This window comes from Lepidochelys kempii, chromosome 6, assembly GCF_965140285.1.
Source record: "Lepidochelys kempii isolate rLepKem1 chromosome 6, rLepKem1.hap1, whole genome shotgun sequence".
NCBI classification, from domain to species: Eukaryota; Metazoa; Chordata; order Testudines; family Cheloniidae; genus Lepidochelys; species Lepidochelys kempii.
The window spans coordinates 116,818,373-116,836,767 of record NC_136385.1 but is presented as its reverse complement, the minus strand read 5'-3'; positions in this window follow the sequence as shown (position 1 = coordinate 116,836,767).

The window sequence follows — 18,395 nt, the reverse complement described above, 5'->3', positions numbered from 1 at the left end:
ACCAGCTTCATCAAGATAATGATTAGAATGTGTTTCTCATTCATCCCTAGGTTGGATGACACTTAGCACTTTGCAGAGGAGCGCAGGGGAGGCAGGGAGGAGATCTGGATTGGACTTACTGTGTGGGGAAAAAAAATGACAAAACTGTAGTTCCCAAATATAGGGTTTTGTTTACTCATTATAGAAAGGTGCCAAAGCATCCAGAAAGGTCACCAATACTCCAATCTAATAACTTCAAGGCACTGTGGCCTAATGGAAAGAGCACTGGAGAGGAACTCAGGAGACCTGTCTTCTATTCCTGGCTCTGCCCCTCGCCAGCTGGGTGACCCTTGGTGAGTCACTGCCCCTCTGAGTGCTTCATTTTCCCCATCATTAAAATGGGGATAATACTGTTGACTTCCTTTGAGAAGTACTTTGAGATCTATGGATGAAAAGCTATATACAAGAGCTAAGTGTTATTATTACTTTAAAATGCTAGTTAAACTGTTCAGTTTTGCATGAATTGAGACAACATCAACAACCATTCAAAAGATTCTAAAAAATAACGATTTCTCTCAGGCTATCTCAAGTCAGTGGCAAAACTGCCATTAACGTTAGTGGTACATGATCAGGCCCTTAACATAAACCAAACCTCTGATAGCCTTTTTTTTTAAAGGCATCTTAGAATTCCAGAAATGTTACTAAAAAGAAAAGGAGGACTTGTGGCACCTTAGAGACTAACAAATTCAATTTTTTAGTCTCTAAGGTGCCGCAAGTCCTCCTTTTCTTTTTGTGGATACAGACTAACACGGCTGCTACTCTGAAACCTGTCAGAAATGTTACTGTTAAATGAATAAGGCCCTACTTGAATTGTGGGATAAGTGTCAAGAAAATTCGGCTGAGTTGCAGACAAGCCATGGAAAATTGCGGAAAAGTAATAATGGATCTTATTATTTGTGGTAATAAAGTCAAGTATTAGTTTTCCACAATTTTCCACTGTCAACCTCCCAGGGCAGCCAGGGCTCCCACTGTCAGCCCATGCACAGTGGAGTTCCCATTGTCAAAATAGCAATGAAAGCCTAATATTGTGGAATCCGCAATTTCCACAATATCCCAAGTTAAGTAGGGCCTTCACAATTAACCTTAAAGCTACTGTTAATCCTTTAAAAGCAGAGCTTTCTTCCATTGTCCCAATATATATAGAAAAAAGACAATCCAATCTCAGTCCTCTGCCCCAGAAGTCAAGATCCAGGTCTGTTTCTCTTGGCTGAGATCAGCTTTATGGCAGAAGATTCCAATTCATAACCCAGACAGATGTGCTGACTTTTTGGAAGTTGGCTAATCATTAGATTCTTCTTTAATTTAAGTGGTTGTTGGCTGCAGTTCAGTAATAATTTATTTCTGTCCTTTGGTGTGCAGTATAAGGGGAACTCAACCTTCTCATTAGTTTGAAAGCTCTTGCCTAAAAAACTGACTTCCAGTAGATGTTCAATTTAAAATAAACTTTCAGATATGAATCAAGATGATTTATATGTTGCTCAGATTCCAAAGTAGAGCTGTGCGAGATCTACAAAAATAGAACATGTCAGTATAATGTAGCCAATGGCAAATGGAGGTTTGTGTCTCGAAGACAGAATGAAATGTGTTTCCAATTTACTAGTATATCAGTCATCTTAATTCGAGAGGCTTTGTGTAATCTAATGAAGATTTCTCTTTAATGAGGGATTAGAGGCATTGTAGATTTATCCAAATTTTGCAGCTTGAGAATATGAGCATCTGGGTCTAGTTTTACTTCTCAAAATATGCAGGTGGAAAGCTACTGGAGCAGAGATTGCCTGGAATATCCAGCCTCAGAATATGCAGATGCCCAGCAGGCAAAGAGCTGGCTCCTATGCGTCCCTCCACATAGCAGGGCAGGGACAGAGAGTGCAATGAACTTTGGGAATTACCAGTTGGTGGATGATCCCTTGCAAAGCATAGGCAGCAGGTACAGTTTAAAGTCCCACCCCCAGGCTGTTCTAACCTGCCGCTAGGGCTGTGTCCAGGCAGAGAATCACAGCTCTGTAACTGGCTTCCTGTCAGACCTACTGCATCCAGCAGGATATCTGACCCATTATTTCCTACACAAGTGCAGATGTGCCATTGACATTCGTGGGATCTTGGGGTACCTGCTTCAGGGAGAAAGGAAGACAGGAACTAGGATCCACCCATTAGAAATGAGAGATGATTTTTTCCCTCCTTGTTGTCCAATCATCAACAGAGCTGTATGAAAAAATAAGTTGGTGAGTTATGGCCCAGTGCAGTTCCCATTACAGTCAATGGAGAGACAGGCGTTCACTCCAGCCCTTAAAAGGTAGTTGTAGCGTGTTTAGACGCATGACTTCAGGTTGTCTGCGTTCCAAAGGCTCCCACATAGCATACAATAAATACTATCAAATCACACAGGTTATTCTGAATTCTTGATGATGGGAACATGGTTTTTATGGTCAGTCCATCCATACCAATGCCAATCATTCATACTTCAGCAGAGACGCTTGATGTGTTTGTCTTTGTAGCTGAGCCAGTTATCAGCATGGGCTTCGTGTATGGTGCTAGAATCTGATAAATGATCATCATGTTTTATCAGAACTATGCATGGTTGTCACGTCGTGGGGTGCAATTCAGACCAGTAAGGGGCTGTGTCACCATTTGCTCTGTAACCTTGGCTGCCTTACAATGCTTCACTGCTGTAGCTCCCAGCCTGGGACCATCACAGCCAGTCTACAAGAATTCAGGTCATGCCCTGAGTGTTTTTATGCTAGATACACCCAGGTTCAGCAGGTCTGACCCCAGCAGCCTGTCTACAGTCCCACTCTGGCTTCCACCAGCCTGGTGATCCCAACACTCCCAGTCCTGGATTTCCCCAAAACATGTACCCTGAAGTGTCCAGCCCCCACCTGGACTTCTCGGAGAAATAATAAGCTTTGTTGATCCTTTAAGAGACAAAAACACATCACAGCTTATTCACTTACCGGGGGGAAATATACCCTTCCCTTCAAACACAGCACTGAGTTGGTTTATCATAAAGATAAAACAAATTTATGAACAGGACCTAGGTTAAGTGGTGCCAAGTAAAAGGAATACAAGTAGAGATGGTTACAAGCAAATACAAGTGAAAACACACATCTAAAACTTAACTTAGCAAGCTGCAGGCTTTGTTCAAGATGCTTTCTCTCACCAGTCTTCCTTCTTCCCAGCCATGGCTGACTTTCTCTCAGTCAGGACCTTCCACAAAAGCACAAGGGGCAGGCTTACAAGAACTCGGGCCCTGGTGTCTATCTAGTGATGGATGCCAAAGATGGCTTCTGCCCTGGCTCATTTCTTGCAAAGTTCAATTACCTTGTTTCAAGAGGCAGGATGACCTTAGATTGTTTTTCCCTTCCAGTGGGCTTCCCATGCTCCTGTATGTCAATGGGGCTTCCCAGTGATGAGCTGCCAAAATCTTAACAACGGGTTCTCTCCTCACCCCACGAGGGGGTCGTTGCCCACCCCCGCCCCCTCGGGACTCCTGCCCTATCCAACCCCCTGCATTCCTTGACGCCCCCCCCCCAGGATCCCTGCCCCATCCACCCCCCTCCCCTGTCCCCTGACTGCCCCCAGAACCGGGCAGAAGGGTCCTGTGGGCCACCGTAGTGGGTGCCCACCCCACCCCTAAGAGCCAGAGGCACCTGCCGGGGGGCGAGGTGGGGAGTCCCAGAGGTGCTTACCTGGGGCAGCTCCCAGGAAGCATCCGGCAGGTCCCTCTGGGTCCTAGGGGCGGGGGAGTGTAAGTGGGGGGGAGCAGTGGGAGCAGCTGCTCCCCCACTGATCACATCAAAAGTGGTGCCTTAGGCGCCGACTCCCTGAGTGCTCTGGGGCTGAAGCACCTACGGGGAAAATTTGGTGGGGGCAGAGCCGCCACCGGCAGCTCCCCACCCCACACCCGGCCCCAGCTCACCTCACCTACGCTCCGCCTCTGCCTCCGTTCCTGAACATGCCGCCCTGCTCTGCTTCTCCGTGCCCCCCCGCTCTGCTTCTCCGCGCCCCCACCCCACTTCCCACGAATCAGCTGTTCGGCAGGAAGCCGGGGAGGGCTGAGAAGCAGGTGGCGGCTTCCTGCTCAGGCTGAGGGTGGCGGAGGTGAGCTGGTGTGGGGAGCGGTTCCCCTGCGCGCCCTGGGTTACCTGCTGTGGCGCAGGCGGCCCTCTTCGCACCCGCCCGCCCCAGCTCATCTCCGCCTCCCTGGGCCTGAGCGGGAAGCCGTGGCCTGCTTCTCAGCCTGCCCAAGCTTCCCCCCAGAACAGCTAATTCGTGGGAAGCCTGGGGGCGGGTGGAGAAGCAGAGCGGGGCAGCGCGTTCAGAGGAGGAGGCAGAGCAGAGGTGAGCTGGGGCTGGGGGTGGGGCAGGGAGCTGCTGGTGGGTGCTCTGCACCCACCAAATTTTCCCCTTGGGTGCTCCAGGGTTGGAGCACCCATGAAGTCGGAACCTAAGGTGCAACTTTTGGCCGGTTAAATTTAGAAGCGCTTTTAGAACCGGTTGTCCCTTGCGAACCGGTGCGAACTGGCTCCAGCTCACCACTGGGGCTTCCATTGTTTTGATTCCACCATGCTTAATTTACATAGGAGACAAGTAAGAAGCTGTAACATTCTCTTCTGTCAGGAAGGGACCTATTCTCCCCTTGTTTGGACACAGACTGTAAAGGCTAATATCAATGAGTATCCATAATTCCTTATATAGAGTTAATATATACACTATTGATGAAAAAAGCTAATGTGGTCTTGGGACGCATCAGGAGAGGTATTTCCAGTAGGGATAAGGAGGTTTTAGTACCGTTATACAAGGCACTGGTGAGACCTCACCTGGAATACTGTGAGCAGTTCTGGTCTCCCGTTTTTAAGAAGGATGAATTCAAACTGGAACAGGTACAGAGAAGGGCTACTAGGATGATCCGAGGAATGGAAAACTTGTCTTATGAAAGGAGACTCAAGGAGCTTGTCTTGTTTAGCCTAACTAAAAGAAGGTTGAGGGGAGATATGATTGCTCTCTATAAATATATCAGAGGGATAAATACCGGAGTGGGAGAGGAATTATTTAAGCTTAGTACCAATGTGGACACAAGACAAATGGATATAAACTGGCCAACAGGAAATTTAGACTAGAAATTCGACGAAGGTTTCTAACCATCAGAGGAGTGAAGTTTTGGAATAGCCTTTCAAGGGAAGCAGTGGGGGCAAAAGATCTATCTGGCTTTAAGATTAAACTCGATAAGTTTATGGAGGAGATGGTATGATGGGATAACATGGTTTTGGTAATTAACTATTCATGGTAAATAGGCCCAATGGCCTGTGATGGACTATTAGATGGGGTGGGATCTGAGTTACCCAGGAAAGAATTTTCTGTAGTATGTGGCTGATGAATCTTGCCCATATGCTCAGGGTTTAGCTGATCGCCATATTTGGGGTCGGGAAGGAATTTTCCTCCAGGGCAGATTGGAAGAGGCCCTGGAGGTTTTTCGCCTTCCTCTGTAGCATGGGGCACGGATCACTTGCTGGAGGATTCTCTGCTCCTTGAAGTCTTTAAACTACGATTTGAGGACTTCAATAGCACAGATATAGGTGTGAGGGTTTTTTCAGGAGTCGTGGGTGAAATTCTGTGGCCTGCGTTGTGCAGGAGTTCAGACTAGATGATCATAATGGTCCCTTCTGACCTAAATATCTATGAATCTATGACTATCATCATAAAATGTATCATAGGCTTTCAGAAAAGACCTCACTTTATACACTCTTATAATATTGTAATTTGTATACAATCAGTTGAGTCAATTGCTTATCACGTGAGGTTTAGCCCTGCGGTCTTTATAGCCCAGATAAAGTTTGTCTTCCCTACTGAAAGCTGTATTCTCCCCTACTCACTAGCTTGATAGCTTTGTTTACTTAATATGTAAGTGGGCCTTCGTTGTCTCTCCCTGATGACCGGGCTGGTCTGAGAAGCAAATACACATTCCTTTGTCTAGGGCAGATCCGTTTACCAACTCCCGCTGCTGGGACTGGCTTAAACACATTTTAGTCATCATTCCAGCATGTATCCATAATTCTTAGTACACATTGCGTACACATATCACACAAGAATATTAACGAGTAGTGAGTTATTAGTTTTCGATGATGTTACATGACACCGTTTAGATTTTGATTGTAACCATAGTGAGTTGGGGTACACTGAATTGGTCAGGGCAGCTGAAACTCATTACCTGGTCCAAGGAGCCCCTTGCTGTCTGGCACTGGGATGCTCTAGGGTCACACCTCCCCCTTACAAAGCTGCTGGAGGGTGAACCATTAGCTGACGCAGAGGCAGCAGGTCAGAGTCCTCTCTCCTGGTCAGGACATCTGCCACCATATTTTCTTTCTCCTTTATACAGAAGAAACCCGTTTGGTCACTTTTGGTAGTTTACAATCTCCAGGACCTATTATCAGAGCATCCATAATTTCAGCTACCGAGTTGTTACAAACATTTCAAAGTGACACTAACGACGAGCATTTAAATGAACACCAGGACACCAGTCTGGGAGGTGTAGTGAGTATGTCAGGCCTGACAAGTTGCTGACACAGAGTAGTGAATTACAAATGTGCCTCTGTCATCATGGTGCACCCCTCTAGCTCAAAATCAAAGGGAAAGCCAGTATAGTGACTGCTTTAACTTAGATTATTAACTGTAAAGAGATAATGTGCTCCATGCACTTATTGCTTCAGTCATGGTATTTTTGCCAGTATAGGTAATGTATAGCTCCTGCATGATGGTATTGTTTAGTATTTGTATGACAGTCGTGCTGAGGCTCAAACTGAGAATGAGGTCCCATTTTCCTAGGGGGCTATCATCATTTACAGTCTCAGTAGAGGAGAAAAACAGTGAAAGAAAGAAGAAACTATCCCCATTTTATAGATGGAGAACTGAGACAGGGAGATGAAGTGATTTGCCCATGGTCACACAGGGAGTGTGTGGCAGAGTTGGGAGTTGATGCCAGATCTCCCAAGTCATTGCTCAGTGTCTTAACCACAAGCAGCTCTTCCAGACATCAATAAATACTCTTTATGATATGTTTGTAACAGCTACAGCAGTACAAGATTACATCAGTAGATAGATCGACCTACACATGACATGGTCCTTTTTCCTTGTGTGTCAGTTTGGCTCTGTGAGTTCTTGCCTTTTGAGCCTTGTAAAGCTGTTGCTTTTTCTAACTGCTGTGGGCACCTTGGCAGCTACTTAAGGCTGAGGAAGGGCATTAATAGTGTAGTTTATATAATGATAGGCAATTATTATATTTTGGTCATTAGTTTCAGTTGTCTGGAAGCAGCAGGTGCTGTTGAGGGATTTCAGGCCAAGGGAGGTTGGTCGTGGTGGAGTAGGATGGTAACGAGAGTTGTCAGTGAGTTTCAGGGCACTTTGGAACAGAAGACCTCTCAGAGATCACACCAGATCTGGAAGGTCTTGAGCGGGAGAGAGGTAATGGAGCTTTTGAAGAGAAAGCAGAGAGGACGTTCTCCTTGGAACAGAGGGCTAGCAGGAGCCATCCATTTGCAGATGATACAAAACTACTCGAGAGAGTTAAATCCAAAGCAGAGTGCAAAGAGTTACAAAGGCCTTTCACAAACTGGGTGACTGGGCAAGAAAATGGCACATAAAATTCAATGTTGATAAATGCAAGGTAATGCATATTGGAAACCATAATCCCAGCTATAAATACAAAGTGATGGGGTCAGCATTAGCTGTTACCACTCAAGAAAGAGACTTTGGAATCATTGTGGATAGTTCTCTGAAAACATTCACTCTGTGTGTAGCAGCGATCAAAAAAGCTAATAGAATGTTAGGAACCCGTAGAAAAGGGATAGATAACAAGACAATAAATATCATAATGTCACTATCTAAATCCATGGTATGCCCACAGCTCCAATACTGGGCCATTTTGCCCCATCTCAGAAAAATATATTAGAAATGGAAAAGGTACAGAGAAGGGCAACAAACATGATTAAGAGTATGCAACAACTTCCATATGAGGAGAGATTAATAAGACTGGGACTTTTCAGCTTGGAAAAGAGATGACTGAGGGGGGGATATGATAGAGGTCTATAAAATCATGACTGGTGTGGAGAAAGTAAATAAGGAAGTGTTGTTTTCTTCTTCTCATAACATAAGAACTAGGGGTCACCAAATGAAATTAATAAGAATCAGGTTTAAAACAAACAAAAGGAAGTATTTCATCACACAATGCACAGTCAACCTGAGGAACTCTTTGCCAGAGGGTACTGTGAAGGCCAACACTATAACAGGGCTCAAAAAAGAACTAGATAAATTCATGGAGGATAAGTCCATCAATGGCTATTAGCCACGATGGGCAGGGATGGTGTCCCTTGCCTCTGTTTGCCAGAAGCTGGGAATGAGCGACAGGGGATGGATCACTTGATGATTACTTGTTCTCTTCATTCCCTCTGGGGCATCTGGCATTGGCCACTGTCAAAAGCCAGGATATTGGGCTAGATGGACCTTTGGTATGACCCAGTCTGGCTGTTCTTCTGTTCTTATCCAGACATATCAGACCAGGGAGGAATGGCCTCCGAGATTATGGGGTGGTAATGAGCCGACTGAGGTGCTTCAGGCTTGGGGTGATGGTCTCCTTGGGATTATGGAGATAGTCAGGTCTGTCAAGGAGCTTCAGGCTAGTATGAGGCAGCTGTAGAAGTGAGGCAGTGGTAGTCATTGGAGAGCTTTGGATATAAGGGAACAGCATCAAAGGTAGTGGGAGCTATCAGGTAGTCTGGCCAGGAGAAGGAAGAGTGTAGGAGTGGCCTGAGAAACCATTCACTGTATTATATAGAATTTTAGAGAGAAACTGGGAAACATCAGCCAGAAGAAACTTGACTTCAGAGCAGCTGATTTCACCTCGCCTAGTGAAGGAGAGGGAGAGAGAGAGATTTAAGTCTCTCATCCAGTGGCCTTGCATATCAACATCCTCTCATTAGTAATTTGGAGTTTGGCTACATATGCTGCTTTTTCTTGTTGCTTGAATTAAGTCACTCTCCAATAACAAACATGAGGCAAGTCACAATAGAAATGGAAAGTATTGAAAGCCACTTGACACTCCCCTACAACTAACCAACTCCCCAGAAGCTGGCATCAGTTGTCCCTTTGAACAACTCTCACTCCTCCTTCGATAGTTCTCCTAGGGTAATGGAGAGAAATAATTGTGCTGCTATTGATTAGACGTGAAGTAGAAGTGCTTTGTATATGACTTCAAAGAGAGATTGGCTTTGGAAGAACTGCAAGAGGATTTAACAATTGAGACAAAGGGGGAAGCTACTATACTTATGGATTATATGCGCATTACAGAGAGGAGACATGGAAGACAATCCATTAGTGGAGAATTTAACACTCCAGCCCCATCTAACCCTATTGAAGAATGACAGACTTGTCTTAAGCAGGTTTCAGAGTAGCAGCCATGTTAGTCTGTATCCTCAAAAAGAAAAGGATACCAGTGCCACAAGTCCTCCTTTTCTTTTTGTCTTAAGCATTGGCTCTCCATTCTGTTAGCTTCTAAATGGATCACATACACCTAATATTGCAAACCATCCATTCTACAATTCTAGCTTTTTATAGTTTTACAAAAGATGTATAAACATTAAGGAAGCATTACATCGAGAATGGAGTCTTGAACTCTGTCTGTTTATAACACCTACTTTGCAGGTGCAGGACTGTTAATGGTCAAGCTCTGCAATTGAACTCTAGAATTCTTTTTAACAGGATCATCCGAGGCCAGTTGACTCAGTTGTTGGCCTTTTGTGTGCTGTAGTGACAGCTCTGATACAGCTAGAGGATTTGGGTCAGGCCTTAGGTATGGCTGCCTTATCCTAGCTCTGCTTGGTAGTTCTCAGCCTGTGTCCCTGGATCACTGATGCTCTGCAGAACGTTTACTGGTGGGCTACAAAGTGAGGAATGTTGGAACTAATCTGTCAGGGCCGTGGGAGTGGGGAATGATCCATAAGAGGAGCTCTCTCTCACTCAGAAATCCCATGGATGGCATGAATGAATCAGGCGAACTACTACCAAATGGGAGATGATTGTGTCTGATTAACTTTTACTCATCCCTGAATGAGATGAGTTTGCATCCTATAGAGTGGAAGGATGGCCTTGTGGGTAGGGTATTGTAGTGGAGCTTGAGAGACCTGGCTTCAGCTCCTGCATCTGATAGAGATGTCCTGTGTGACCTTGGACAAGTCACCGAACCTCCCATTGCTTCAGTTCCCCATATGTAAAATATGGATAGTAATGCTTCTTTCCTGCCTTATTTGGTATAGATGGCAAGGATTATCTTGTCTTACTTAGTGTTTCTACAGCATCTCTCACGATAGTGCCTCAATCTCAGCAGAGTTGCTAGGCACTACTATAGTATAAATAAAACCATTCTGTTCACTATCGTCTAAAACTCTACATGCCAATTCCTTATAACATATGTGTGCACAGCCTTTTTAAGACCCCAAATATCATTAAAATGAATGCATATGTAAGCAGGGTCTGAATGAGTGCTTCGCTGACAGCTAGCTGGGAGTGAGAATGACTTGAGTGTTTTTATGTAAATACAGTTTGCTCCTGCTTTGCTTACATATTCAGCAAATACAGTGATGTCAAAGTGATCAACTTTGGCTGGTGTTGGGTACAAATCACCAAATCACCAGTACTGAATGCAGGGGTAGTGAAATATGGTTACCAATGTGATTATTGTAGGAATGCAAGAAAGCAGGACTGTGCTTAACATGTCCCAAATGAGGGGGCCACCCTCAATTGAAAGTACCTCCTTAAGCCAGGGGCTCGAGTGTCAGAGCCTAGTGAAAGTAAGAGGGGTGTGGACAGGTATCCCCAGCCAGGAGGCTGCACATGCTTATCAAGGGTCCTCCCTAGATTGGTGTTACCTGTTCCTCCCCACTGTTCAAAGAATAGAGCTAAATAGGCTTCATTAGGAGCAACTTTATTATGTTAGATGCTCAATCAGAGCTGAAATCAGTTATGGAAATCAGGAAAACTGTGTTTCTGCCCTGCCTGCTAAGCGCTAAAAATCACTGAGAGCTGAAATCACTTGAGATGGGGCAGTGTTTCTGCCCAGCCTGCAAAGAGTCGAAAATTACTAAGAGACTGATGTGCAGAAGTCACAGCAGAGAGGCAGGTGGCAGTAGAAGGCAACTGACAGTAAGCTGTGAATGAGTGGCTGGTAAAGAGGTGTGATGAGTGGCTGGTGGAGAGTTGCAGCAAGAACGGCAAGCAGGCAGCCAGCAGGGCAGTGGTGTGTTGGATCATATTAAAGAAGTTCTGTATTAAAAATCACAAATGAGTTTGATTCCCCAGAGTTTAAATTCCAGGGTATTACTAATTAAGAGGTCTCTTGGTTTTTGGTACTGTTTCTCTCCCTCTATGTGTGAAACTTGCAAGCTGCTAATTGCGTTAGTACATTCTAAGACAGAGTCTGTTCTCAAAGCAATTCACAGAGAGAGAGACTCAAAGCAATACTCTAACAACAGAAACAGCACCCAGAGACTCCCCGCCCTTTTGTTGTATTAACAATTGTGATTAAAATAGAGATAGAGGATGGATGCGGATGGATGCTTGGTGTGGATAATAACTGAATGATCAGAGAGGTGCCAGCCTAAGAATCCAGTGTCCGTTGGCTGAAGAAGGCGTCAAGTGGAAATAACCAGAGGACCCCCCCGGAGGGCAGACTGGAATCCACCCAACAGCCTCAAGAATGGGAGAACCAAAGAACAAGATAACATCTTGGAGCCGTCAGGAATGTGCTATCTGCTGATTGATTCAGCAACAGCATGATGAAGCAATTCCCATAGACTGGCATAGGAAGAAATTCCTATAAAAATAGACTCTAAAAAGTGAGAACTTTGGGGTCTGATTCTGCAAACCAACTTCCAGGAGCATCAGATGAGCATCTGACAAGGCCCTGCTCCCTCCTCATGTCCAGGCCACCTGGCCAGTGGCTTGGCATGAGCAACTCTAAGGCTGGTAACTATGATAACAACCTTGCAGAACCTGTGTGTGTGGGTGTGTGTTTGTATGAATGAATGTGAGAATAAATATGAGATTGAATGGAATGTTATAGCTATAACTAACTGCTTACTATGATTCTTTCTGTATTCACAATAAATGTGGTATTTTGCCTTTTTCCCTTTAATAAGATCCTGCTGGTTTTTATTTTATTGGTACAACAGGTGGAGAGCTGCGATGAGCGGCCAGCAGGGCAGCTAGTGGAGAGGTAAGGCTAGAGCGGTGAGCAGGTGGCCAGCAGGAGTGACCACCAGGGTGGCTGGCAGAGTGGGGCGATGAGTGAGTGTCCAAGTAGAGGAGCTAGTAAAGTACCTCTTTTCCCCATCTAGGGCGGGAGGTGAACTCTGCAGATGCACCTCTGGACTCTGGGTCTGCACTGATCAAGGACAGCAACTGTGGGTGGGGTGCAGAGAAGAGTCAGGCATGTGAAAGGGACTTTTGGGTTGCTGGACTTAAGAACCTGAGGGGAAAAGGACACTGCCAAACCTACTTGGGGGTGGGTCTTTTACTCATGGTTTACGTTTATGAACCATGTTTGTGGTGTTTTTCCAAATTAACACCGAGTTAATTCCCTCCTTTTATTAAAAGTTTCTTTTCTATGCTCGGACTCTGTGCTTGCGAGAGGGGAAGTATTGCCTCTCAGAGGCACCCAGGGGTGGTGTGTTTATTTCCTAGGTTACTGGGTGGGGGCTTGAGCCGGTTCTGTGTTGTATCAATGGAAAGGAAGCCCTAGATATTGAACCCAGCCCTGGTTGCTGCTGGCTCCACCTGGCAGAAGAGTTACACATATTACACTGATTAATACTGAAAACCCAGGGGCTCCCAACATAATCCTTGTGAACTGAAAATACATTACCCAGCCATTCTTTAATGCAAAAGAATGAAAAAAAGCATTTACATTTTCATTGCATTCCTGACCAGGGGATTCTTAGCTTTTAATTTCTACAGCAGTCACCTACCTGCGTTTCTTCCTGGCATCTATTTTTTTTCTACAATCTATTTATATAGGGTCTTTTTTAATTGTACCAGACCTTTATTTCCCTGTAGAATGCTGTTTGAAAACTAGCATAACCACTCTTAATTTCTCGGTTTCCACAGTAAATGGCTGTGGCAAAGGTCTGTGCTGTTATTCAATTACAACCAGGATGGCCTTTGACCTGGTAATACAATCCCCAGGGCAAAATGCATGTATTGGAGTATGATGAATGTGAAAATCATCCATTTTAAAATAACCATAGAAAAAACATAATTTGAGTCAGACATCTGAATAGGTTTCAGTTTTTATAGAAATGGCTGCACAAGTTAGCTGTTTTTAGGGGGATTTTTTTTCTTCTTACTTCAACATGTATTTTACTGGATAAATTGTTAGACTGCAAAGCCTTGCTTCTTAGCTATAAATTAAATATGGCTACCAGCATTGAAATGCTATGATTGGTGCCCTCTATCTGAATATCATAGGTAGTTATAAGTAATCCCCTAAAATAACTGGAGCTGCGTAGATGGACTAACATACCAACATAATTAATTTGGGAAATATGCAGTTAAGATTGTAGATTAACTTTAATTTGTGGAATAAATAGAGAATGATCAAGCCGAAAATACTGTCATTCTTTACTACTGTATCATTACTACTGTTCCTCTTTTTAAAAGGTGTGACAGTGCATCTCCACCTGAGAGATTTCCCTCCTCCCTTCCTGACCCCATGAAGAAACCTGCTGCGCAGCCTCCAGTTTACCCTATGGTTGTCAACATATTCCACTATACGGCTCGTCAAAAAGCTCCGTGTAGACCTCTGGGTGATCCATGGATCACAGTCTGGGAAACACTGTTACAAAATAATAATATGAATCCCTTACTTATAGTATATACAGTTTATACCTTCAAGGCACTGGTCATACGTTAACTAATTATCCCTTTGATGTAAATAAACCTTGCTATCACTATCTTAGAGGGGGGAACAGAGACATACAGAAGTGGAATGATTTGCCTGAGGTCAAAGAGGGTAAGTACTGTAATAAATCGTCTTAGTGCCCTGAATTATGACACCCATTCCAAAATATCCACCTGACTTACAAATTAATATAACGTCAGTCTTCCGTATTTGAAAGTACTGGGGTTGGTTTTCACTGCAATTATATGTTGTACCTTTTACATGGCTACCTCAAGGCCTTTATTAACAAAAACAGCCATGCCACAATGGTGACTAAATGTAGCTCCCCAACCATTTCATTTTAGAAAGTACAGCATATACAATATATATATTGTAAACCATTAGGTTTCCATAGAAAGTAAACTCTAACTGGAAAGACAATGGAGTGTTGCAAACAGCTTCATCCTGCTCCAGAGTAAGCATAGGGAATGAAGTTTTTAGTGCAGAGGAACTTTGTATTACAGAGTGCCAACTCTTAAGTAGCCACATATCACAGATAGAAACATACCATGCAATGGCTGTATGCAGCATGCCAAGACCGAGTTTAAAGGTCTCAGTGGTTTCCAGAGCCCTTACTCATTAGCTTTGTGCATTTTGCTGACAAGATACAGTAGAACCTCAGAGTTACGAATTGACAACTCAACCACACACTTCACTTGGAACTGGAAGTATGCAGTCAAGCAGCAGCAAAGACAAAACAAAAAAGCAAGTACAGTACAGTACAGTACTGTGTTAAATGTAAACTACTAAAAATAGTTAAAAAAAAGATTTGACAAGGTAAGGAAACTGTTTTTGTGCTTGTTTCATTTAAATTAAGATGGTTAAATGCATTTTTCCTCTGCACAGTAAAGTTTCAAAGCTGTATTAAGTCAATGCTCAGCTGTAAACTTTTGAAAGAACAACCATAACATTTTGAAAGAACCAACATTTTGTTCATGGTTACAAATGTTCGTAACTCTGAGGTTCTATTGTAGTAGCGAACCCACACACCTCCAGGGTGTGGTTTTCTGTCCCATCTAGTGGCACGGGGACCACTTAGAGAGAGAGATTAATGAATTTGCTCTACAGCCTTAGCCAACAGCCAGTTGGCATTTAGCTCATGCAGTAGAAGCTCATGCACTAAGCTCCAGAGGTCCCCAATGCAATTCTGATGACCGGGGTCTGTCGGTGTTACAGTAGCATTATGGTGCAGCAGTTAACCTTTGTATCTCACTGGAGGGGTGCAGATGCTGTTGACCTGACTTAGAAAGATGAATGAAAACAAAGAATAGGGGTTGTATCACTTCAGTCAGCATTGCATGTCTGTATGGGAGCATGCTCAAAACTTGTAACTGTCCTGCATCGCTGTAGGAGATTGGTTCCAGGGCTGTGATATGAAAAAGGAAATCACCCCAAAGGAGGCAGAGAAATGTTTCTACTAAAAACAAGAGAGAAGATGGTGGTGTAATTAAACTCACACACAAGCAGGAATCCGAGGTTCTATTCCTGGCTCTGTACCAGTGTGACTTTGGGCACATCAGTTTAAGATGGCTTGGTCCTGATTTTCAGAAGTGTTGAACATCTGTATCTCCAAATGAAGTCTAAAGGATCTATAGGTGTGTGATGAGTCCCCCCCCTCCCCGGGGTACAACCTGGAACTGGGGTACTGTAGCCAGACAGCCAGCCCCCCCCCCCCCCGCCACCTCAGACCAGCATTGCTGGAAACACAGGAGGAAGCAGGAACAGGGCACTTAACATATATTCCAGCACAGCCTTTGAAGCTGTGAAAGCACAGGTGTGCTGCTACAATGTGCCTCTGGGAGCAGATACGACGATTAAGCTCACAGCAGGCAGAGGCCCTGTGACAGACATGGCTCTTAGCCCCTACTAAATAGCGTGATGCACACACACCAACATCCTAGGTGGGAAAATATTTACCCTGATAAAAGAAATGTCCAGTAGTCGAAACTTATTGTTTCTCTCCTTTGCAAGTGTAAACTACTCTTGTGAAAGCTGGCGTCGCCCAGACAGACCAGCCTCAATTTGGCATAAGAAAGGAGAAAGAGAATAAAGGAGTACAGAGGTATAAGTAGGGGACCTACAGCACCATGATTTTTGAGTGCTTTTCACTATCTATCTGCTGGTCAGATAAGTGACAGCCTCCCAAGGCTTCTGCAGCTAAGAGGGTCCCTACGCCTTGTCCCTTATTCGTCTTTCCGCGGAATTGAGTGACCGATCCTGGCTTGGCACCGCTGGAATCGAGAGATGCAAGGAGGGTAAGAAGCACCCACACCTGATCTCCTATCTTTAGTGTACACATATTTTGAAATAGAGCTCTATACTTTGCTTTCTTTCTTTGGGATTGTGGCTTCAGTTTTGTAACTTGTTTGTGTGTGTAACATCTCTACATTTAAATAAGTAGGCACTAGCAATTTTGTAACCACATGATTAGAATCTAGCTTAATAAATTTTGGTAACCATTTATGCATAAGCCTGACTTGTTTTCTCTGGTTTACTGTAAAGCAGCCAACACAATTAAAGAACCTCAGCCGTTTTGGCTCTAAAGCCTAGCCATTAGGTGAGAGTACTAAGAGCCTAGCGTTGAGTTGTGCCGCCTCCACGGGGCAAACTCTTGGGGCACCTGTCAGTCAATCCTGGCTGCCCGTTGCGAAGGAGCTCTGAGCTCTAGCAGTTAAAGTCACGGGTGTGGAGAGGCTCTTAGTGCTGCCATTGGGGCACCTGTCAGTCAGTATTGACTGCCCGCTGCGAAGGAGCTCTGAGCTCTAGCAGTTAAAGTCATGGGTGGTTAGGACCTTGGGGCATCCGTCAGCCTAGCCCGGGCTGCCCGCCGCGAAGGGACAGTGCGTCCTAGCGGTTAAAGTCACGGATGGTATAAACGGGCATAGCTGGCACCTCACCAAACATCCTTGGCCGTCGGCTAACAGGTACCACTGAGCCATCTGTTTTATCAGCCTGGATTCCCTTGCACACTGTGCTACTGTGACAAGCTGCAGACCGCTACCTGTCCTGCACTCCCACCAGCATTCACACAGGCAGGGACCCACCCAGCTGCAATTACATGAACACTTCTCCTCAGCCACTCATGAACTAACAATAGAGAAGCTCCTCCACAGCCTAGGACCCCAGAGCTTTACCATCCTGCCCTGGTCAAAAGCCTGACCAGTACAAATTTATTTCCCAGTCCAGCCTTCCCTCAATGTGAAGAGGACCATGCACAAGCCTTTGTTAACCGAGCTGAGATTTTCCACGCACTTGAAGCAAACCACACTGTTTTAGGTAAAAAATATAAACCAGATTTATTAACTACAGAAAGATAGATTTTAAGTGATTACAAGTAATAGCATACAGATCAAAGGAGATTACCATAAGAAATAAAACACAAATGCAATCTAAGTTCTCTAAACTGATTAGGATTTGAACCAAGCAGTGTCTCACCCTGTTAGATAGTACAAACAGTTCATCCAGCTCCCATACACAGGCAGGCTTTCTTCTTTCCTGCCTGGGACCAGCACTTCCCCTACTTCAGTCTTTGTCCCTTAGGTGTTTCCAGGTGTTCTCTTGTGTGGGGAGTGGTGATGTCACTTCCCCCTTTTATAGCTTATTCCATATGGTGGGAACCCCTTTGTTCCAAGTCAAGTTCGCAGCCCAGTTTGTGGGAAAATACAGGTACCAACATGGAGTTCAGCATCATGTGATCTAGTTACAAGCCCTTGCATGCACCAATGAGTCATGGCAGTCATTATCCATAGGCTGACTGAAGCATCCCCAGGTGTGAATAAGCCTTTTCCATGACCCATTGTCTTTGCTGATGGGCCATTCAACTTGAATAGGCGTGATGTGCTGGCTAAACTGTATGTAAAGCTTTGTGGGTGTTACCCAGGTGCAAGCACATTTGAAATACAGATACATAGTCAATATTCATAACTCCTTATACAAAAATGATATCTTCATAAAAATAGGATAATCATATTCAGTAAACCATAACTTTTCCATTGATATCTCACATGACACATTTTGTACGAGATGCATCATAATTATGTCATAATTATCTCATAATCATACCACTGTGAGGGATATGGAGTGCAGAGTGTCACAGGATGCTCAGACCCTTGGTGCCTCAAGTTGGGCACCCAAAATCAGTGGTCACATTTGAGAATGTTGAAAATCAATCTGTGTCAGTTTCCCTCTACTTATCCCTCAGAATATCTACCTGCCCCACTATAGCATTGCGAGGTTTGATCCATTACCATGTGTTATATAATAAATAACATTCATTAATTCTATAATACATAATTATGTAACTTCTATCCAGAGTGAGCTTGAGGTGAAAGAGGAGAACAACCCCAACAAACTGAAATATAATGAAAACTATTAT